General features: G+C 37.3%; 1 long non-coding RNA gene across 1 annotated transcript; it reads left to right on the forward strand.

Moving 5' to 3' along the window:
• Positions 1 to 216: 216 nt before the first annotated feature.
• Positions 217 to 22737, forward strand: LOC110482816 (uncharacterized). The gene is made up of 3 exons (XR_002467459.3): positions 217 to 293; positions 22372 to 22473; positions 22693 to 22737. It is a non-coding gene; the product is annotated as an uncharacterized LOC110482816 (long non-coding RNA).
• Positions 22738 to 24011: the final 1274 nt, after the last annotated feature.

Genomic DNA, 24011 nt, shown 5'->3' on the forward strand with positions numbered 1-24011 from the left:
TTCCCTGTGCTCCCAAAAGTGCTTGATATGTAATTTACATTTCTTCTTTCCCCCCAAATGTTTCACAGTTTCTTTGCTCTTTTCTTTAATTGCAACTAATATCTCAGGGAGAACTGCCTGGGGCAGATTGAGCACAAACACGGAAAGCTGCAATGGTAAAAAAAGACACAGTGAGCGAAATTGTCATGCCCTTTCTTCCTGGCTCACAGCTGTGAAAACTGTGGCTGTTTTAATGTGTGCATGTGCAGTGGGAAGGAAGTGAGAGATCGGAGTCGTGGTGAGCAGCAGCAAGGGTGAGAAATGAGTGGGAAGGAGAGAAAGGGGGGAGCGAGCTGGCTGCGGGTGGGCAGAGGGACACGGGGCGGGCGAGTCCCAGCGACCTGGTGGGCGCCGGGGCAGAGATGCAGCCTGGAAATATTTCCTGCCGGCCTGTGAAAAGGGGATCAGGCATGAGAGGAAATGCAAGAATTTGCAGTATTCCTAAGGATTGACTGCTGGCAGCAACCAAAAGCCTAAATTTTTAAGCAAAATAGAGCTTTTTGCCTTAGATGCGGTAGAACCAAACTGAAAGGAGCAATTCCAAAGGGGGAAGAAACACCTTTTGAGTCAAATCCTTTGCTCTTTTATGTGCAAAGATATCTGATATAATCTTGCCTGCTTTTTACTTAACAGCTGGAAAAAAAGATGCTAGTACCATTTTAATAAACTTAAACATTCCTGCTGTGATCCTTAGATTTTTCAACCCTCTATATGACATTGCTTAGCCTCGTGCACTCGCTGCTCTACCTCCTTTATTTCTGAGCTGGTTACAATTCATTTTTTTTTGCATTGTATGAAGTTTGTAAAGGAATTTGCAATAAAAGACACTTGGGGTGAATTTACTTTAGCCTAATTCCATCAACTGCTGCTCCTTGTTTTGCTGAAACAAGATCAGAATTTGACCTCAAAACACCCCAGTGAGAGCAGTATTATTTATACTTATTTTGTAAAAGGATAAATTGAAACACTGAAACATTTTCAATTGAAATATTGAAACATTTAAGTGACTTGCCTGAAGGCATGAAGCTTCTCAGTGCCATTGCAGAGACTTGAATGCATGAATCCAGATGCCAGTGTCCTTGCCTTAAATGACAGATGAGTTCTGCAATCAGGATTGTGCTTAGAAAAAAAAAAAAATCTACTAACACCCATGGGCTTATAAAACCAATTTAAGCCAGGAAAGAGTCAGTTCTCTGCCTTCTTTCCATGAGCAGAAAAGTAGTGCTGACTTTTTTCTCCTGCAAGTGTGACATTTGCTTATGGGATAGGGAAAATCCTCTTTGGTAATGGAAATGTAGGTTCTGCAGGCTTGGTGACTGTCCTGCAACAGAAAGCCAATTTTTCCCTCTCACCTCTATGAAGAGTACAGTTAAAAGGAAAAAAAAAAAAAAAAAAAAAGTAAAGGAAAAAGAGAATTCCCAAAGAAAAATATGTGCCAAGTTTAATTTAATAATTTCCTTGTTTTACTCTATTTGTAATTTAATGCTTTAATTACAAAGTTTTATTATAACATTTTAATTGTTTATTCACCAATCTGAGACACTCCATGGAATTCCTTCACTGGGATCATTGCAGTAAAATTACAACACACAGGAGACAGATCAAGCTTGTAGCATTGGCAGTCTCGTGGGTGCTAAAATATCTTCAAAGTCAACACATTTGCTGATGGGCAATAAAAGAGAAGACAAAAAATAACTTCTCTAGTCCTCTGCTATTTTTAGTGCCTCTGTGGTTGTCTGTACACTTTTTTCATGTAGTCTGCTTTATCAGTCATGAAGATAACTGAGCTCAGCTCCAGCCTTGGTGGCATTATCTCAGGCTGTCATAGGAATACACTGAACTCTGGAGTGCTGCATGCCCATTGTGAATGATGGTCAGCAGAGACAGCACAATGGGGGTAATGCCATGTCTTTTACACTGCTTATTCCCTTTTCAGATGTAATGTCAGAAGTCTGATGCACTTTAAAGATTATGCTGAATTTTTTAACTGTTTTGGAGGAAGAAATTTTATGCAGTGGATACTGAGCAGAGCTGACAAAGAAATTATTTGATGTTCCTTTTAAGCCTGTAGAAAGTGTGGTCTCAGTGTAATTTCCTGGAATTTATTATTCACAATTATTCACTGTATTTTGTTTTGGCAAATCTTTTTAAGTTTGTTTTGATCACACGCAGTCTTCCATGAATAATCAGCATTTCAGGCTGGAGCTGTTGTGATAGGTCAAAAGAGAAATATGGCACTGTCATGTTTGTGACTGCAAATGGAAGAAACCACTTCTAGTGCAGCATTTGCAAATGTGGATATAAAATTTGCCACCTGTAAATATTCATGTACATACACTTGCAACTATGCTCTGGGCTTGATCCAAAGCCACTAGAGGTAACAGAAAGAATGAATATTCATGTTGGTAAAATTTAATTCCTAGATGGTTTGCTGAAAGCAAATGTAAAAGGAAAGCAATATAGACAAAAATGCATTAATGCCACTAAGTGTTCACAGGATAAAAGTCCTGCTTATTACATTCCAATCCTGGTGGGCTGTTTATATTTATGTATCAGTGAGACAGCACACATGCACACAAATATGATTACAGTCTTACTTTTAGGACTTTCTTTCCAAAACACAGAAAATTTGCTCCTTAACAAAGTGAAGTTAGGAAAAACCTAGAATTTCAAAATATGTGAATCTGGTCCAGCAGAAATGAAGATTTTTTTTTTTTCCATGTATAACAAGAAACCGAAAATGTTGGAAAGTATTATTTGGTTTATTACACTTTCCCACAAAGCTCAATGCATAATACAAGCAGGAGTTAGCAGCTTCACTGTGGGTAGTGATGCTTCCATTTTCTCTTAAAGCATGCACCTAATTTCCAACATATGTGACATTATACATTTCAGTCCTCCAAAGTGAGCAAGTGAGCAGAGCAGCACAATCAAAGAAGAGTGCATCTGAGATGTTTGGGTCAGCTGTTATTATTTTGTTAATTTTAAAATATTTTTTTCTCTAACAGAAAGGTTGAAATACAATTTAAAGAGTTAAATTCTTTTGGATAAGTCTGAATGGGCAAATGCATACCTAGAATGCTGAAATTTCTCTCTAAGGCATGGGCCAAGTTTGGTGATGCAGTCATTTGACTCTGACATTGGTTTTGCTTGATTTGTGTTCATCCAATGGAAAGTAACCATCTTCATGCAACACTGCTGTGACACAGCCTTCAGGTTCCAGCATCACAAGCAACCTGGAATCAAGTTAAGTTCTTTCATGAGAAATGAGATGCCAAGATAAAATATCACTCACACTAGACCACAGAGCTGTGTACTATACAGAAATCTATTACTCCTGTGATCAGGTAATAAACAGATTTGGTGCTTATAGCGCTACACATCCTTGTAATTTGCACAATATCAAGCTGAATGGAGGGTTTCCCATGCTTACATCTGCATGTCTAGCAAAACATGACCATGTACAGTCAGGAGAACCTGTCAATTTGTAGTTCAAGTACATGGGCTCTATTGTCAGCTGGCATAAATATCCCACTGTCACTTACAAATAATAGTGTTGTCTTGGACTGAGCTCTTATTTCTTTATAGGCTGTTTAAAGGAAAGTAAAAAAAGTAACAGGACATAATTTCATATCCTTTCCTTTAATCAAAAATTCCAGAAGTTCTTAATGGTATGCTTCTATAAAAGGGAGGGTTTACCTGATGTAAAAGAAGAAACTGAATGCCAAAACCATCAAAAAATTCTATTGCAAAAGTGAACAACCTCCTACTGAAAGGAAAGGAAGCATCTATGAATGAGGAAAGAGATGCATAGGTATGAAACTTCTTCTTCTGCCCAAGGCCTATTTTGTACCCAACACAGGGTATTTATTGTCTATAAATCAGACTTGATAACACTGAGCTTTGCACATGATCTTCCCTGTTTCGACTTCCAGACATGAAGAATAATGCCCAAATGTTGCCACAGAATTAGATGGTTGCAATTAGACAGTGACAGTAGCTCTGCAATTTTGGAGCAGTCTCCTCATTTGCATTCCAAATGTAGGGCTCTGGAAGTGCCTAGAGAAGAAAGCAGATTTTTTTCTTTCCCTGTCACTGACTCTACCACTAGCTTTGTAAACTGTGTGACAGCACATTTTTTAGGATATTTTGGTAGCTTCCCTTCCACCAGGTGTTGTTTTGCCTTGACAAATCTGAAGGTTAACACTGGGCAGGTGTGAAGCTGCAAGGGGAATAATTGCTGCAACTGACAGCAAGGAAAGTGGTTCTTCAGGATGGATGCTGATTCAAAAGAAGACTCTTGTATGAACCATGGACAATTGCATTGAACTGTAAATAACATGAAATGAATTCTTGATTTTCCCAAAGTCCTTGAAGTTTGACATGAGAGGAAGAGCTACCTGGTATTCTCAGTCTTCCATCTAGTTCAGAAATGCTTTTCCTCTCAAACTGGGATATAAAGTTGCAAATTCTCTCAATATGACATTTCCAAATAATTTCATTTCAGAAATACCCAAGCAGTCCCATGACTTAATTTAATTAAGAGGAGATAATTACTTTTTGACTTTTTTTGACTTTTATAAGACCAGTTATGGATAATGAGGCTTTTGCTGGGTGTGATAAAGGTTCATAAAATCAAAAACCAAACCAGTTGCTTAGATCAGGCTTGTCAAAATGAAATATTTAAAAAATCTTGTGTAAAAAAAATAGTATCTGTATATTCCAGAAAATGTTTGAGGCAATTGAATCAGCATTCTCCAATGTTAAACCATTTTATCTATAAAAACAGTAGATCAGCTTCAAAAAATCCTGAAGAGAAAAACAATGCTTGTGCAATATTTTCAGAGGGCCTGAGAGATACAGTATGTCAAAATATAATATCACTGAAGCTGGTGGAAATTTTGTCAATTACTATAACATGACTCATGTTCTACCCTGTACTTCTGAAAATTCAACATTATCTATTTGGTGGACCAGAAAACAACACTTATATGTACATATAAGCTGAGGATCCTGTACACTGAAGTGCATCAGCTGGCTTTGTGAATACTGCAGTCCAAATGTATAAATTAAGCTTCATTATTTGTATTTTTATTCCATCATGATAAGCTATAAACTAAGTCTGATGAGAAATGCCCCTTTATATCTACTCTGGATGCACAGTGGGTGTACCAGAATGAGATGCTGATTTTATTTGGATTTCTGCCCTTTTGTCCACAGGACTTCAGTTTTGCCATTGTTTGCCTTTGCTGCAAAGTTCATTTCTGTTTCAGCATCTGTTCATGGACAGGAGTCTGCTCCTGCTTTTTTTATGGTACATCAATTGTTGTTTCACCACTTTACATGTGTGTTTGCTGCTCCTGCTTGCTTTCTGCAACAGCTGTGCTCTTTCTTCTCGTGTCTGCTGTACCAGACATATCTACATGTAGCCAGGCCTCTGCCTCAAACATTTAATTTGTTCTAGTAAGGAATGGTCTTCATTTTCATTCTAAATTAATTTCCTTTTTGCACAGATCTGTTTTGATAATCCTACCTTTTCTACTGTATTGTATTTAAATTACAAATGCAGCAACAAGACAATGAGGAAAGGAGAAAGGTCAAAACCAATAAAGTAAATTGATTTCCTAGCATCTTAAGGTTTTTTTAAATCTAGTTCTGGTGAGAGGTAGGTGTGGGGAAGTTTCTTATATACTATTTAATGTCAAGTCATTTGGCATTTATAAGTGTTCATAAAGCTTCTCACAAGGATTCAGCTGCATCACAAATCCTATTGATATTATTAGGAAATAATTAATCAAATCTTTGCACAAATATTAGAAAATAAAAAGTAAATATCTAGTCTTCATTAAAATTTTCACTTTTTTACTCTTTTTTGTTTGTTTTACTTGTTTGTCATTAGAAATTATGTCATACAACTTCCGGATCAATATCATAGAATTAAAACAAATTTTCTGTAGCAAGCTTTCTGTTAACTGCTCAAAGGCAACTTTTAAGTCTTCCCAGAATACTTGCTCCAGGATTTTTTTTTTTTTTTCCTAGAGAAGGTATTTGTTACTGCAAGGTGTAGTGATGTTGAACAGGTAAGGTTTTCATTCAGCACCAGATGCTTCAAGTGCTCATGTGGCTTCAAGTGCATCTGAGGTTTGCTCCAAGAGATAACAGAAGTGCACCAACCATAATTTTCTCTTTAAGTAGCCCCTGCTCACAAAGGAAACTACCAGAGACAAGAAACAGAGATCACACTGTAAACCAAAGAAATAGCCTCATGGGCTGAAAGCTACTTAGTCATGCAAAGGATGATATTCAGATAAATAACTCTCATCTACTGATGTTATTTGCACTAAAGTGCTGGAATGTTGTGACTACGTCTATGATAGTAAACTGGATGGTGCTAGGGCTTGTTTTCTTGTTCCCACTGTCTGGACCCTTCCCATTGCTAAGTTTTCTTATCTGAAAAGCAGCCTGCTAATAATTAAGCTACCAGCTGGGGACATGTGGAAAAAGTCCTTGCTTTGTGCTGGCTCCCAAATTTTGCCCAAGAAATTTTTGGGAAAGGCTTCATTTGGTGGGCCAAATCTATGCTAATGACTGCTCAATTACAAAAAGAATATAAGCAAAGAAATTCCTAAGAACACCATTTAGTTTATTAGAATATGTGTTCCTTATATTCTAAAATAAAAGGTCTGTTTCCAGGGAAGAAGCTGTTAGCATAAGCTCTCCATTCCAAGAGTTGTCTTTTACAGACACCTTCCCCTTTATATGTTGTCTGCAGAGAGCAAATACCAATAAGGTCTCATGAAGAACATTGTTCCTTGCTATTCCCTATGTTATATGAAATGTGCAATTTTACCCATGCATCTTTAAAGGCTTCTGAAAAAGAAAAGCAGCCTGAAGTCTGCTGGGAATATGCTAATTAAGAGATGTGATTGAAATGTTAACGAGTATATTCTAAGGCTGACAAAGGAAGATGTCTTAATACTCCACAGGACCATGAGGTCTTTCATTGCCCCATCACAGCAGAGAAAAATCAAAGGAAATTGAAATAGGAGTAGACCCTGACCATTACTGGCTGCCCTGTGTCTCTAATATTTGCAGTCAACAATGGCAGAAAGCTAAAGCAGAGCTCTGGTAGTTCTCCTGAGCATGCCAGATCAGAGACAAACTTTCGAGGCTAATTAGTAAACCTCAAATGCTTATAACAATGAATTGTTAGCAGCAGTCTTAGAATTTTATTTTTCTTTTAAGCAGTTTGTATCTTTGTTCTGTTAGCACAGATTTCTGTTTTAAGTAAACATGCCATTTAAATCTTGTCTAGAAATAACATGGACAACCTGACAAAACATTGCACTTTTAAAAAACATAATCACAGAAACACACAGCCACAGAATGGGTAAAGCTGGAAGGCGCCACAGCAGATCACCTGGTCCAACCTCCTTGCTCAAGCAGGGTCATCCTAGAAATCATCACACAAGAATGTGTTAAAGTAGTTCTTGAATACCTCCAGTGAGGGAGACCACTAGCTCCCTGGGCAATCTGTTCAGAGCATGGTCACGCACACAGTAAAGAAATTCTTCCTCACATTCAGCTGGAACTTCCTGTGTGTCAGTTTCTGCATATCTTTCTCTTGTCCTATTGCTTGGCACCACCGAGAAGAACCTGGATGCATCCTCTTGACACCCTCCCTTCAGACTCTTACAGACATGGATGAGGCCCCCTCTCAATTGTCTCTCCTAAAGACTGAAGAGGACCAGCTCCACCAGTCTTCCCTTGTAAGTGAGGTACTCCAGTCTCCTAATCATCTTTGTGATCCTCCACTAGACCTGCTCCAGGAGCTCCCTGTCTCTCTTGTACTGAGGACCCCAGAACTGGACACAGCACTCCAGGTGTGGCCTCACCAGGGCTGAGCAGAGGGGCTGGATGACCTCCTTCCACCTACTGGCAATAATTCTCTTCCTAATGTACCCCAGGGTACCTTTGACTTTCCCTGCCACAAAGACACCCTGCTGGCTCATGGGCAGCTTGCTGTCCACCAGGAACCCCAGGTCCTTCTCTACAGAGCTGCTTTCCAGCAGGTCAGTCCCCAGCCTGTCCTGGTCCATGGGGTTATTCTTCCCTAGATGCAAGACCCTGCATTTGCCTTTGCTGTATTCCAAAAGGTTCCACTCTGCCCATCTCCCCAACCTGTTGAGGTCCCTCTGAGGGACTGCACAGTGCTCTGGGGTATTTGCCACTCCTCCCAGATTTGTGACATCAGTGAACTTGATGAGGAGGAATCTGCTCCTTCATCCAAGTCATTGATGAATACATTAAACAAAGCATTAAATCCTGGGGAACACCTCTAAGGATAGGTCTCCTGTGACACTGATTACATCTCTCTGAGATCTGCTGTTCAGAACTTCAGCCAGTTCTCAATCCACCTTTCTCTTTCTGCCCACTCATCCAGCCCATGCTTCTTGTTTTGCCTATGGGGATGTTGTGAGAGACAAGTGACATTCCTGAGTTGAGAGGAAGTGATCCTCAAGTACCAACCAGTTTCTTGGACTCCCCTGCACAACCTGTTCTTATGGGATTGTTCCCAGATTATCTCTTAAGAGGCTTAAGTTAACTCTCCTGCAGTCCATGGGTACAATCTTGCTGCTGTGCATCGTCCTCCCTCAATACTCCTCAATACTGACTGAGCTCCACAGTCACAGTCGCTACAGGCAAGGCTGCCTCCAACTTTCACATCCCCAACAAGCCATACCTTGTTACACTGCTCTCAGGCTGTTTCCCCCCATTCCTCGGGACTCCTGTGACTCTGATCAAGATAAGCCTGGTCTCCTCCTTCATGCCCCAACAGGGTTGGCAGAGAGCCAGAGAAGCCCTCCCTGTCCAGAGCCTAGATAAGGCGATGCTCCTTCCTGTTCACTCTCTTTCCCTGGCTCTTCCCCCTGGACCTCATGGAATAAAGAGCTGGACAACTACATTGGGGTGAGAGCCTCTTTTGGAACCTTTGCCCATCTCCTGATGTTCCTCCCCTCAAGGCCTCATATCTCTGGGCTAGCCTAATAGTTTTAGGGGCTGAGAAAGGGAGAAACATCATTATCTGTTTGCTAGTATAAAGCTGATCCTTGTGGGATCCTCCACTACCCATGTCAGAAGGTCATCAATGCTCTCCAGGAATCTCCTGGAGTGTTTGTGCTTTGCTTTCTCACTTCTCCAGCAGATGCCAGGGTATTAAATTCCTCCACAAGAACCAGTGCCTGTGGTTTTGAGGCTGCTTCAAACTGCCTGGATTGGATATATTTTGTGCTGTTCAGTACCTGAATGCATTTATACACAGCCCTCAGATGGGAAAAAAGGAGGACCTCCACTGAGTTGCATGAGTTTAGGAGCTGGTAATGCAGTTTTCTAGCATTTTGAAATTAGTGCTAATGGAAAAGTTTATTTTTTGGCAAGAGGATCTTAGTGAGAGAGTATTCAGATTGGTGGCTTTAAAAATGCACTTACATTAATTTGTCTGTGTAGCAGATGTCCCTGCAAATCTTATGTACTGGGTTACTCTGTGGCTTTGGGGTAGCTTGCCAATATTAGTTACTGAAATTGAAGGAGGACAAAATTTTATCTGCTCTGTGAGGCTGTCCTAGCAGTCTTGAACTGTATTTCTGTCAATTGCATCTCTGAGGTGACCTGTTAAGGGTGACAATTCAAAGGGTGACATTTTTTAAGCAATGCGTGTTATTTCACACTACACCTAGTGCATGCAGGTTATGGACTAAAACCCCACCAATATTTGAACCTGGTTAGTTGTACTTTTGGTGTTCATCTTTCAGTTTAATTTCATCCAAAAGAGAACTATATTCGGTCAACCTTAGACTGCTACATAATGTGAAACAAATGATGTGGGACATGGGAATGATTGAACGATTTTCTTCAAAACCACACTCCTGATCTGAACTAAACCACCAATATGAACATATTCTCTCCTTGAACTGCTGTGAAAATACAGTTTTGAAATTTATCAGAGATGTCATGGTGATTTTGATGTCATTATTCATTAAAATGAACAGAAACAGGGGACCTAAATAGTTTAGAAAATAATTCTAAACCAACCATAATGTCCTTTGCAGTCTTAAATCTCTCTTTGGAATGCTCCAAATAATAAGTGAAATATGAACAAAAAAAAAAATCTAACTTTTTAGTACTACAATTACAGAAAAACTATATTAAAGCAAATACAGTCAAACTAATGCTCTTATATCTGTCATTTAAAATTAACTTACACTGATATTTATTTGTTTGTAGCACTGAGATTTTTAGTTGGTTCATTGTACTGAGTGTAGATTTTTGTTGCACTTCTTTGCTTTAAATTCTTTATGTAGTTGACCTTTCTGGCACAGCAGTTTGGGACCACCATTGATGAAATGTTATTAATATCTTAGCACAGCTACATTAATAATCCAGAGGAAACACAGCTAAACATGCTCCTTCCAGCTTGCTCAGAGACTTAGCACCAGTGGTGTGCACAGCTTGTGTAGGTGACCTGTTTTCAGCAGGAAGCCTGGATATCATCATTCCCCATGGTGAAGGAAATGTGATTCTTTTGGCTACATCCTCTTGGACTGACACCATATTCGAGGCAGAAGCTGTTTCTCAGCACACCTTTTGTGAGCTTAGGGTATCTGCCTTTGCTGGAACATCAGTTGCAGTGGATGCTCTATGCCTCTGAAAACTCAGTGTCAGATTTACACAGACCTGAGTGACTGGGCAGTTTAGAAGATGCACTGAAAGAGATCTGAAAACTGTACACAGATTCTCTGGCAAGGCCAGTGAAAGAGCACTGAGTGTTCTGCCTTCCAGTCCTTTTTCCAGATCGCAGGATGGATTACTTCATCTTAATAGCTTATATGAACTGTTAATATTATTAACATTTATTAACCCCTCTTGCAGACTGGTAATTAAATAATGCAGAGTCAAGCTGTAATTCCTTCAGTGCTGACTAAATATCTCTTCCACTTGACACAATTTCATTTATCATTACCCTGTGTCCCTTGTGTTTAATTTTCAGATGAACCAAATGACTGTATATGCTATTTAAGATACCACATTTAAAATGGCCGTGAACATAACAAACATAAGCAGGGTTACCGAGAGTTGTCACGGTGAAGCCAATAAACAAATCTGACTGTAGGAAATTGAGTCCTCAAAAGTGTAAGGAAAGAACCTTGAGTAAGTCTGTCTTTTAAATTTAAACTTATGAAGAATAGCAGTTAATAAGCCTTTGCTGAAATGTGGCAATGTTCTCCACATGTGACAGGTTTAAGTTTACACATAAATGCTGGAGCAAATGGATGAGCTGATTGCCCAAAATGCGATCCTAAGTTATGGTAACCCTTTAGTCCAGCTTGACTTTCTACTATATCATGCTGCTGTGAGCCCTACCAAAGCTAAAGGAATGACTTGATGAATGGGCTTTTGAAGCAGTTAAACTAATGCTCCCATAAACCTTGGGGAAGTATGCAAATGAGGTATTCTTCTGGCTGCTGATAAAAAGCACTATTAATAAATAGAAAAATAATTGTTTGGCAAGCAAGATAACCTTTTTCATGGTTGTTGGTATGCAAAAAACAGTATCAGAAGTTTTAAAATCCCAGTAGCAGGAGCACTGGGAGAGTGGTGCTTCCCCCTTGGGAATTCTGCAGCGTTTTCCAGTGCTGGTTTTAAAGGTCAGCTAAGGTAAAGAAATAGAAGATATGTTCAAGGATGAATAAAATCTACCTCCCAGCTAATCAGCCTCTCATCTGTCCTTTTATAGGTCTGTCTTTTCCCCATCTATTTTGTCCCAGCTATGATCCTTGGGATCATGATTTTCTGTACTGAGAGTGGAAGAGATAGAGAAAAAATAGAAAACTGGTAATGTTCATCCAACAAAATAGAAGATTGTGGCAAAGCAATTACATTTTTTCTTTACTTTCACCAATGTTACAGGGGAAAGCTTTCCCACCTCAAATGTAAAAATATGTGTGGTGAAATATTGAGAGAAATACTGCACAAAAGCAGATCTTGTTGCGTCGGTGTATCTCACAATTCAAGATGGAAAAGGGCAGAGCAGACTTTCTTCATCTCTATAAATAACATGCTGCTTTTTATGTGTGTTAAAAGATTTACAGAATCCTTTCTTTTGGCACTTGATCACTCTAGCTGGCAGTAGAAACACAGGAATTTCATGAACAAAGAGAAACAGAGGAGAAGAAAAATGGCTCTGCAGTTCTACTGGGATCCATTACCATGGCAGTTTGGCCTCTCACACATTAAGTAATGTTTCTTAATTTTGTTTTCCCTTTATGGCCAATACCAGCACAGTGAATATAGAGTACAGCAAAGGCAGCCAAGTGTTCAGAAATTAAGGAAAATTAAGTTTTGACCCACGAGTTATCTAGACTTTGCCTTAGTGTTTCTAGCCAATCCCGAAGTGCTCCAGTTTTCTACACTAAAGCTCTTGCAGTTGCTGAAATGCAGACAAATCAAAACAAATCCTGTGGGCAGAAGAACAAGCACACTGCTACATGAAATGACTTATTTACTACCAAAGGCACAGATTTGATATTAGAACTGATAACAACATTTTAAAATAACTTGTGTATGCAATTTCAAAGAGATTTTTAAGTTAAAAATACATTTCAGAAAAATACAGCAATGAAATCCAAAATATTTTTTAATTTTGCCTTTTATTTTTTAGATATTGACCTCTTCTTTCTCTTTACTGAATTCCATGCCCTTTCCATTATTAATAAGATTAATAAGGTATGCAATATCCAGGAAGGAAGGGAAGGGAAGGGAAAGCAATGGAAGGCATATTCAAAGGAAGGGTTTCAGCCATCCTAAAGGCTGCAAAATTACCTTTTATTAGTTAAAAAAAAAAAAAAAATAAAATTAGAAGAAGTCATGTAGGCCTTTTTCTGTTACAGTGGCACTGCACTATAATTTGATGACTTGCACTTGGTTATGTGATTGTGAGCTGTCTATCCTGGTCATTTCCAGCCTATATCTTAACAAGACTTGACGCTATTAACAAGAAGATTAAATTGTACTCTCTACTCCTGTACTCTATTGCTTCTCTCAAACAAATTTTACCAGAATTCATATTAGCAGATTTTCTATTCCATTATTAGTTTTTTAAAAAAATTAAATGTTATATGACAATTATTTGGAATGTACCATTATATACACAGGAAAAAATGAAAATTAGCGAGACCATGTCATTGCTAATAAGTAAAAAAAAATTTTCCTCTAACTCAGACCAGCTACATAGTATAGGGTGGTCACATACTTTATATTCCATTTTGTTCAACTGTATGTTTTCTTATCAAAATCTAGTCATGAAGTCTGTCCATAGAGTACAGTGTGACTTGATTAAAACTGACAGTGAAATAATCTCTCTTTACCTATAGTGAATGCGATTATGAGCTGTTCCCTTCAATTTCTCTTTCTTAGCTTGCTGAACATCTTTTTTGACTGATTTTTCTGAGTTGTACAATTAATTTTTCATTCATTGCATTCAAACACCCCCCATAAGACACAAAAGTAAGAAAATCCCATTGTTGTGCCAAATGCATTTTCTAGGAATTCAGTGGACACTGTGTGTTTTCACTGAGACCCCATCTGGGTTGTACAGACCTTAACACCAGACACAGCAGCAAGTGTGTCCCTGCCAGTAACAACAGGGACTTTGGGACCTGTGGGAAATGAATTCCCATCTCTGCTGTGGGCATAGTACTGCACCTTTAGCTGTTCCCTTAAACAAAGCTAACCTGGAAGCAGCAGGGCTGATGAGTTCAGCAGGGACAACATGGGAAACAAAGCTAAAACAGAACAGGAGGTATCAGCCAGTAAAAATGCCTGGGAAAGGAGTGGGGTTGGCAGATCTGGGAAATGGGACTGTTGCTTGTGACACAGTTCATGTGTCACCACAAAAATGTATTTCACCTTTATTTGGTCTAAAAGACCTGGTCATGTGGAGAAAACCTGATTATCTTCATGGTTCCATGAAATCTCACTGTTTCCAGCACAACAAGACACTGCTACTTCAGATTTACACAGCCATGAATACATGTTTTTGAGAAGTTATAGATTTTTTAAAGACAAAATATTCTAAGATTGTCTGATATAAATATTGGATCTATGTTGATTTACCTGAGATTATATATTAGTCTTTTTACTATCCTTTTTTATTTTTTAAACTAGCAGTGCTTTTAATTCAAGTGACATGACAAGAAGATCAAATTTTTCCCTTACAATTCTTGCTTTTGTATTCACTGTTATTTCCCTTCTCTGCATTTAAAGGAACAACTACCAGAAACAACCTTTATATCACAAAAGCTATGATTTTTTATTATTACTTTGCCAAGATTAGTTAGTCTTAGTTATAAACTTCTAAATTTAAATATCTGAATTTTATATTTTAAAATGGACATTGTTTAATGCAAGTAGATTACAAGCTTCCGGAGATTATTATTAACAAAAGGAATAAGATGACTTTAAAAATGTATTAAAAATATGGCCTTACAAATGTTCAACTCAAGTATTTTTAAAATATTAATATCACTGTTTGCATTGCAGTATCTCAACAAATTTCATTTAAGTAAATTAAATATATATACAATTTTTCCTCCATGAAAATGAAGAGAAACTTACAGCTTGTTATGTATTTCTGATATGATTACAGACTTTTACTGGATGATTTGTTTAAGCATCTACTCATATGAGAACTATCTCATTGCCTACCTGCTAAAGTGATTTTTAATAGTAGTGACTTGTAGTCTGTAGGATTGAGTCTAATGCTGGATATTATTTTTTTTTAAACTCTATCTCACTGTCTACATTAAAAGTAGACTGAAATCTGGCCATTTCGGCTTATACAACCTAAAAATAATCGGTTGATCATAACAGTTAAAAAGAAGAACCTGGAGAAATTTGGCTGGGGTACTGATGCAGAAGGATGAAACCTGCATAGCTTGAAGAAGAAACCAGTATGCTGAGAAAGTACTGTACAATGCCTATACAATAACCCCACAAATTCAACAGAATTTTAATGGAATATGGAGTTAGAATAATATGGAGTTAGAATAGGCCTGGATCTGGAGTCATCCTTTTTCTTATCAGGATTTTGAAAAACTGCTTCACCATGATTTCAGCATACCATAGCTGTAGTGCAAATAATCTTTCTTTTGCTTCTCCAACATTTTTGTCCTTATAGCTGCTAATGAAGATTTAGAAGACATGAAAAAACAAGGAAGAAGTAATTACAAGCTTACTCATCTTTCCTCCTTGATTCTGAAAGTTGGAAGAAATTATCAAATATTCAGAGATAACTTTATTTCTATCTTTTTTTACATCAGTCACCAACATTCTTATGAAAACATGAGAGAAAAGATTTCAGAAAATGTTAGCTTTGATCTAGCAAGCTGTGGTGTTTTTGTGGCATGCTGGTTTAGTGAAGAAAGAGAAGCTAATTCTAAGTATTTTGGCTATATTATCAAAACAGTTTTTGTGCTTTGGTTTTCAGAGTTTTTTGAGGTACTTAGGTCACAAAACAAAGCAACATGATCAAGACCTCCATTTGGAAACAGGTAGCTTCTAGTATAAAGTCTTTTAAAGTAGAGATGATGTGCTTTAGAAAACACAACTTTATGCAAATGGTATTGCACACAAGTATTTTTTAATAATAAGGCAGGAGGTTGGTAATTTTTGCAGCAGAAGTAAGAGCTGTGCACCTAATGCTAAAAACTTTACCTTTCAAAGATGGTTTCTTTTGATCTTGAACCCTGGGATTGAAATTGCACATGATAAGAATTTAATATTTAAGGTTTTAATTATTTAAAGCTTTCTTATTTTTAAATTTTCTGGACAGTATATCTCAGGAGCATGTAACTTTAAAATGCTACACCAATTGATTAGCATTAACTCAAGTAAAAATACTGAACCATGACATTTAGAAATGTAATTTTGATTCCACTTAGCTGTTTCTGGCTGGTATCTGAAGGCTATGCTACAAAATTAAGTCCTGATGACAGCACCAAAAGGAAATCCCTAAAGCACTTGTTCATTTTGGGTTTCTTTTTTGGGTGTGGGGCAAAACTAATTTTAGCAAAAGTGAAACTTACCGTGTTTAAATGCTGAAAATGTTTTTTTTTTCCTTAACATTTACAATTTGCCATCAGAAAAGTCCAAACTAAATGCTTTAAGAACGATTTTGTGACCCTGGGCTTTGCAACACCTGCAGATTTTGTTTTTGATGCCCTGTGTCACTCTCGGACCCATGCCTGTGGGTGAGTCCATTTCCACTTGCACAGCTCAGCCTCCTCCCCAGACCTTTGCTGCAGCAGCCTCGCAGTAGTCGGTGATGATTTGCACCCTGTAACGTGCTGGCAGCAGGTATGAGCTGAACCAAGGCCAGAAAGACAAAGTTGAGCTGCCCTTGGATCTAGAGCCCATGCAGTCACCCAAATAAATCCCTTTGTCTGGATTTTAAGGTTAAGAAAATCTACCACTGAAATATTTAGAAACAAAGAACAGCTAATTTTAGGCACTTTTTTTTGACTTTTTTTTTTCTTATTTAGCACCTACATGTGGCTGGCTGGTTTCCTTAGAAAAATGGAAATAAAAATTGGCATATTTATAATTTTTCCTTGCAACAGACTCTGGTATTTTTGAAGACCTCTAGAATGCCACATCAGTGCTATCACAGCTTCCAAAATAGAGATGAACAGGACAAGCACATGCACTGCCTCACAGCCAGGGTAGGAACTCCTCTAGGGCTAAAATACAAGTCACAGCAATTTAGGACACAGTTTCAAAAATCTGAAATCTTTCTCTTTGTGATGTTTTGAAGAAGATTTAAGTGTTTTCCTCAAATATATAAGGCCTATTTTTACACAGACTAAGGACATTTTTAGTACCCTCACAAGCTGTAAAAGAACTGCAACTATCATTGACTTTGTAATTAAAAAATTTTAATACTTCCATAGTGGAAAAATGGAAGGCAGAATCCAAGATTTCCTCAAGCCAATGGTTTTGCCTTTCTTCTGCAAATTTTATCCCAAATCTTTGATGCCTGACTCTTCAGCAACTCTCTGAGTACTTTTTAATTGGTGTGTGACAAAAAGTGTCTCTTGACACTTCTGCCATATATTGAGCAAAAAAGGTCTTTAGTAGAAGAAAAACCAGGTTTATATTTTTTTAGTGATAATTTTGCCTGTATGCAGGATTTTTAATTTTTTTTATTTCTTTGTAAGTGGAAAGTGAGAAAAAAATGAGGAGGAAGAAAATAGTAAGGAGGAAGACTGCAAAACCAGGATGTTTCAGTGATAGAAGACCAAACTCTTAGCAATATGCAGATTGAGAACAGCCTCCTGAAAAACATTATCTTTCTTTTTCCAATCTCTCATTTATATTTGCACATAGTTACAAGCATGTTTCTTCTGTATGTGGCAACACAGAGGATGAGATTGAAGGTCCATAATCCCAGTTATGTATGAGGATTTCCTCCCTCTCCTTGCCAATTTAGGTAGTTACAGTGGCTGTAGCTGCATTTCTCTTTTGACTTTGTTTTCTCATAAATGACTATTACATACTTCCTCTTCCCTCAGCTGGGAATTAACAATTTTCTCAGTTAAAGCAAACAAAAATGAGGATCTGTTCTACTGTGGGTATTTAAGCACAGCAGGTGTGTGTATGTGGATAAAGGGCACCAGGACTTCTTTTCTGGGTTTGCAAGACATGCTACCTGGAAAAAGCTGAGAAAAAAAGAACAGTTTAAATTTCACATCAGGTTTCTTAATATAACTCTCCAATGTCCCTTTTCTAGTTTTCTATTATCTACCATCAGCCCACTTTCTTATTTTTTCATCTGGCAGCCTCTTTGCATGCATGTGAATGATGATTCAAATGTTTCAGAAGCTGTTGTTTTCAACTTTTATTAATGTTTCCCAACTCATTCTCTTGTTTTCCTAATGACAGGCTGCCAACATCACCCTCTGGTGAATTCTGAAAGGGTCTGGGTAGCAGAAATTGGACCCAACATTTGTTGCAGATAATTACTTGATGAGATCTTTGCCACAGAAAATATTTGACAGCCCACGCATCTCTATTTCTTAGCAGCCCACAACACTGTCAGAACTTTTGTTTCATTAAGTGTAAGAAGCACATCACTAGATCAAAGGTACTTTGATTAACTGGGTAACATACTTGATTGTACATAATTTTTGCTTGATTCTTGTTATTCAGCTTAGACTTTATTTAGACCATGTCCAAGAGCATACACCATTCCCTCCTGCTTCCGGGAATAATACACTGTAGTGGTAATCAAATCTGAGTTGTTTCATCCCTGATGTCATTCAATATAGCATTACCAGTAATAGCCTGCCAAGGGACATTTCTGCCAAGTCCCAAATCTAGATCTTGAATGAAGTGAAATAAAAAAAAAAAAATACTCCAAGAAACCTGCCAGAGATTGTGCTCTGATTACAATCTATTTTAGGATAGGATTTCAGGAATTTAATAACTGCTGTGTGAATACTCATACATATAGATATGATCAATAAAGTTCATACATTATGTTTTCCATTTGTGAAGTTCAGTTGAATTTGATTTACGATTTTTTTCCTAGCAGACTGGAACATAATATTACATATTTACAACAGACAATAAATGTATAGTATTTTATTTAAACAATGCTTGGCTATTGTACAAAAGTTGAGGCTACTAAAACAAATCCCAAGTTATGTCAGAAAAAAAGTCTTGCTGGAAAAAGACTTGCCATAAGAAGGAAATAGAAACCAAAAAGAATAGGAGAAAAAAAAGGATATAGATTTTAAAAGTGTGGGGAAAATAAAATAATTATGTTTGCAAAGCCCACCAAATAGGAACTGGATAAGAAAGGGAACACACTGGTACCTTGCAGAATAGCAAAAGATTAGGGAAAGAAGAGAGAACATTAATAGATCTTATTGTAATACCATTTATAAGTAGGACCTTACCAATTCATGTGACATTCTTAGAATGCAGGCATCTCTTCTGGCTGTGGGATTTTAGATGGCCAGTTAAAATTGGAAGTAAGGGAAAAGCCAAGCAACCAAAGACTAAGGACAAATGAGAGAAGAAAGAGGGCAAAGGAAATAAGATAAACCCAGGCAGAATAAGACTCTTCAGTGCTTATGGTAACGCCATCCTTTTTTCGGTTGATTCTTGATACTATTACAGCTGTGTGCTGCTCCACCTGTTCAGCCAGTCCTCTGCATCTCACCTTGCTCACATGCATTAATTGCAAGTTTTCAAGGAGGAAGGTTGGTTGCAGCAACTTGAAAGAATTAATATAATTTGTTTTTATATTTATTAACCATAACTCTTTGGGTGAGTGGACTTCAGCTACAGGTTGCAAAAATCTTACTGATATGCAAATTGACATTTATTACATTTTTAAATCATAACATTTCTTGTTCAATCACCAAATCTTTACTTACAAGCCTTTCTGTCCCAGCCTGGTACACCTGAAGTCTTTGATTAGTCTGCACATATGAACATCTGCTGGGGTGCTCTTTTAAACCTGGTTTGCACCTGTCGACCTTTGAACGAGTTGAGGCTCAGCACTGGGGCGCAGATTTCAAGTATGTGCTGTGTGATTATTTTCAGCTGCAGAGCTAGAGCTCTTGATGTGAAGAAATTGTAAGCCATTAAACAGCATCATGTACTCCAGAGGGCATGCATTTCCTGACAAACATCTTGTGTGAGATATCCCTCCATCTAGAGATACTTATTCCATTGACATGAAACGCAGCAGCGAAACCTAAACTCTGGTGTCACATTCTTAAAGGTTAATGCTAAACAGGCAGCATCCTTGTCTTCAAACCTTAACTGATGAATCCTCACAGCAGATCTGTTTGTAAAGTATTTATTATCTTGTTGTATAGTCTGGGAAGCAGGAAGGCTTAAATCAGTCATTTAGGGCTCAGACACTGTTGCACTCCCCAGACAGAAGGATTTCTGACCAAACACCAAACCAATAGGTTAATCTTAAAACAAGCCTTATAGAAAGAAAAATTATACTTGGCGATAGGGTAAACATAGCCTAAATTAATAAAAGATCACTTAATTGGAAGGTAGTAAAAAAAAAAAATCTTTAAAGGTTAAACAAAATAAGCAATTTATTTTTAGTTTATTAAGCAAAAAGAGTCTTATATGTACAAAAAAATTAATGTAACACTGGGTTTAAAAATTAACCCCTATATAAGTTTGGAAATTGTATGGTTCTTTGAAACAAAGGGAACCAAAGGACTGACACCAGACCTCATTGTCTTTAATAAGTGGTTGTGTTTGAAAGAGACTTTAGTTCTGAATTTTAATATTGTATTTTAGCTCAAATTATCTTCAATTACACTGAAAGCTAGCATTGTTTGATAAAATCTTGTTCTACACTGAATTCAAGGGGGAATTTATTGTTCATAAGACCACAACAGAAAAATAGGAGAGGGCAAAATTAATCGAATAATATGCCTATAAATTATGGAAAATAAGGCAGAAAATAAGAAGAATATTCACAAGATGACACTCCAAGTACCCCAGTCCTGGATTTTGGAGCAACCATGTCAATAAAAGAGGATATTTGATTTTTCCAGGCTCTTGAAGGGTTTTCTGGATATATATGTGGTTTGGAATGTTCAATCTGCAAACAATTGACACTGCACCCTCCACATATCAGGAAGGCTGTGGCTTTCATCTTTTTATTGAGAGTGTCTACTAAGTACATTAAAAAAATGGGCCATGTACCATACTGTGCATGCACAATAAGATTCTGATTGTCTTTTGGAAAACACTTTGCCAGGCATTCAACAACAGCTTGGTTTTAACCTTCATTATTTTCAGCCCTTAATTTTTTGTAAAATGCATTGAAAATTGGCTACATCTGGACTCAAGGTTGCCAAAACATGCTACATACAAATTATAGTAATTAAAAAAAAAAAAAACCAAAACAAACCAAATCTGCTCAAAATGTGCAGCCTTCATTTATGGCATTTAGGATGAGTCAAAATGATTTAGAAATGTATGTGCGAAATGTGGAAAGAGAAGTAAAAAAATCACTGGTCCTTGAACACCATTTTTCAATCAGACCAATTCTTGTTTTTGTATTAGGCCAAAATGACACAACTGGGGAGTACAGCACAGCAGATGAATATATCAAACACATTTCTTTCCATGATCTCTGTGTTATCCCAGACTAAAAAATGTTCTTAATTTCTAGGACCTTAATTTACAGCTCTCCCAAATAACTTTTAAACCTGTAGATTTTTAATTTAAAAGAAGGCCTGAGCATTAATAACATAATTCCAACAGGCAATAAAACAGGAAATAGAATGTAAACCAAATAAATAATGGTTAATATTTTCAACTGCGAAAAGTGGTGAATTCTTTAGAGGAATTCTTGTTACTTTTGCTTCTTACTTCTTGTTAGGTCTATCTTTAAATGTGGCCAGAAGGCTACATTGGCTTGACTTAACACTGGGAGCTTTTTAGACTGCTAAACTAGTGGTTTTGTCAACAATTACAACATCCACAAACACCTTAAATAATAATGATGGCAGTACAATGGCTGTCTTAAGGCAAGCCAAGAAACTTGAGAATGAATGGGAGAGGATTTTCAGGACCTGATACTACCAGAAATGTGAGGGAATTTGGTGAGTGAGCAAAGGTTGTCAAAGGCTGTGAATATGAAGAAAACTATATTATGTCAGAATTATAAATGCAGCGATTAAAAAAAAATATGAATAGCAAAACAACCACCTGTAAAATCATATTGATTTAAATCACAAAAGCTATTGAATTTTCCATAAGCAGCTGGATGTTTTGCTGTCATGTGTTTTCTAAAAGAGAATGTAAAATGAAACTGTTAGAGACAGAAACTGTGAGAGAAACAGTGGGGAAAGAAAGACATGGAGCTCCAATTATATTTTGGGTAGATATGACTTTGCAGGAGTATTGCTCTTTCGATCAGCTTGCTGCCTCTGGAACTTTGTTTGGAAGATACTTTTCTTTGTCCCTTCTCCCCAGACTTTACCACCCTATTACTTAAAACCTAATTATCTCATGACATACTAATTGCCAAGCTGGGCAACTTAATTTTCTAATCTTCAGTCTTTATTACCATTACTTGCCATTTTTGATTAAAGAAGACTTCCAGGGAACAGTTTTGCTTTTATGAAGTATTTCTCCAGCCCACCAAAGTCTGGAGCTAAGATACATCATGAGATCCCACGTTTTTGCCTGAAGTGCATTTTGAATTCCTTTTTTATCTGCTTGCAGCCTTTGACAGAACAAGGAACCTGATGGAACCAGGAAAAATGAAACAGATCTAAAATAATGTGTGAAGACCTTGCTTGGATACAGCAGATGCCCGCCCTGATGGTAAATAGCAACTGCCTTGAACCAAGCAAGTACAACAGATCCTGCATCTCTCTGATTTCTAAAATTTGTGAAACTGCACAATACCACAGCCCATGAAACAGGAAAGTGAGATGATAATATCCTTGAATAGTTGAGTAGTTAAAGATAGTTTGCTTGTAGATGTTTTTTCCCCTAAATGTTATCTCCTCTCTTTTTCTTCTCTTCTTCACTTCTCTTCAGTGGAGCAAACGACAACCTTATGAAGGCAGGTGACCTCTGTATTCACCCTTTTTGCCTTTTAAATAGAAATGCCATAGCCCACATCCTGCACACTTCAAAGATAAGGTGAGCGAGGTAAGACCTAAAAGCACTGATACATTTTTAGCTTATTTCTGCCTTCAAGTTAGTATTTTTGTGCTGTTATGGAGTGATAAAAAGAAACCACAATAAAACTGCATTGTGTGGTATAATTCTAAAGGCTATCTGTATTATGTGTGGACCTAGAAACAAAGATCAGACCAGCACACATATTTGTCTATCTATGCATAAATGTGACTAGCAAAAGATTATGAAGATGTATTCATATTGAATTTCCAGGGTCCACTCTGGATGCAGTTATAGATAAACCTTTTGTATATGTGTCTGCCAATATGTTATGCTTGTTTGTTTTTAAAAAGCTCCACAGTAAATCCTTTTCTGGTTCAGGGAAAATAACTTGGATCCAAGAAAAAAGGGAGCCAGCTTACCTGGGATTACTGAAATTCTAACACTGAGAAATTGAGACAGCAGCTTGGTAAAGGCTATGTTCTGATGACACATTCCTGTGCTTATGGGTGAAAGGTGAAATAGAATCTATTTTGTGAGCCTTTTTCAGCACCAGTTACTCATATTTGTCTTTGCACAGTGTATTCTTAAACAGAGAATATAAGGACTGAAAGGCATCATGAAGGATGAATAATTCAAAGAGGAGACCATGCCCTCACTGAGGTAAACAGATTTTAAGGAGAGCTTTACCAGATAACACATGTTTAAGTTTTCATTTGGAATATTATGTTAAATTTTGTTATATAATATTGTATTATCTTGGACAGTTTTGTTTTTTTTTTTTGCATTCTATGGAGTTCTTATTTACCTTTGCTTTAAACCCATGTAGTGCTGTAGATTTCATTGGTGACATTTTACACTCTGTAAATTAAGTTAGCATCCAGCATTTGCTTTCTCTGACCTGCTCAGTTATCACATTTCCTCCTTTATGAATCTCTGACTGATTTACAGCAACAGTATTCACAGTGCCACATGTGTATTGTTATTGGGTTACTCTGGGGGAGAAAGGGAGTGGATAGCATTGCAAAGTGCAGCAGCAAAACCGGCTTATTAAAAAAAAAAACAAAAAAAACCTAATAACTTTTGAGGGAATACTTCAGTATAATAGAGCAAAAATTTTCACTTTCAAAAATGCAATTTTAGGGAAAGAAACTGAAAACCAGATAGCCCAAATTTTGTTGTGTACCTGTTCTGCTTGACTCTAAACCAGATCTACCAAATGCAAGATGATCTTC

This window comes from Lonchura striata, chromosome 1 (genome assembly GCF_046129695.1).
Source record: "Lonchura striata isolate bLonStr1 chromosome 1, bLonStr1.mat, whole genome shotgun sequence".
Classification (NCBI taxonomy): Eukaryota; Metazoa; Chordata; class Aves; order Passeriformes; family Estrildidae; genus Lonchura; species Lonchura striata.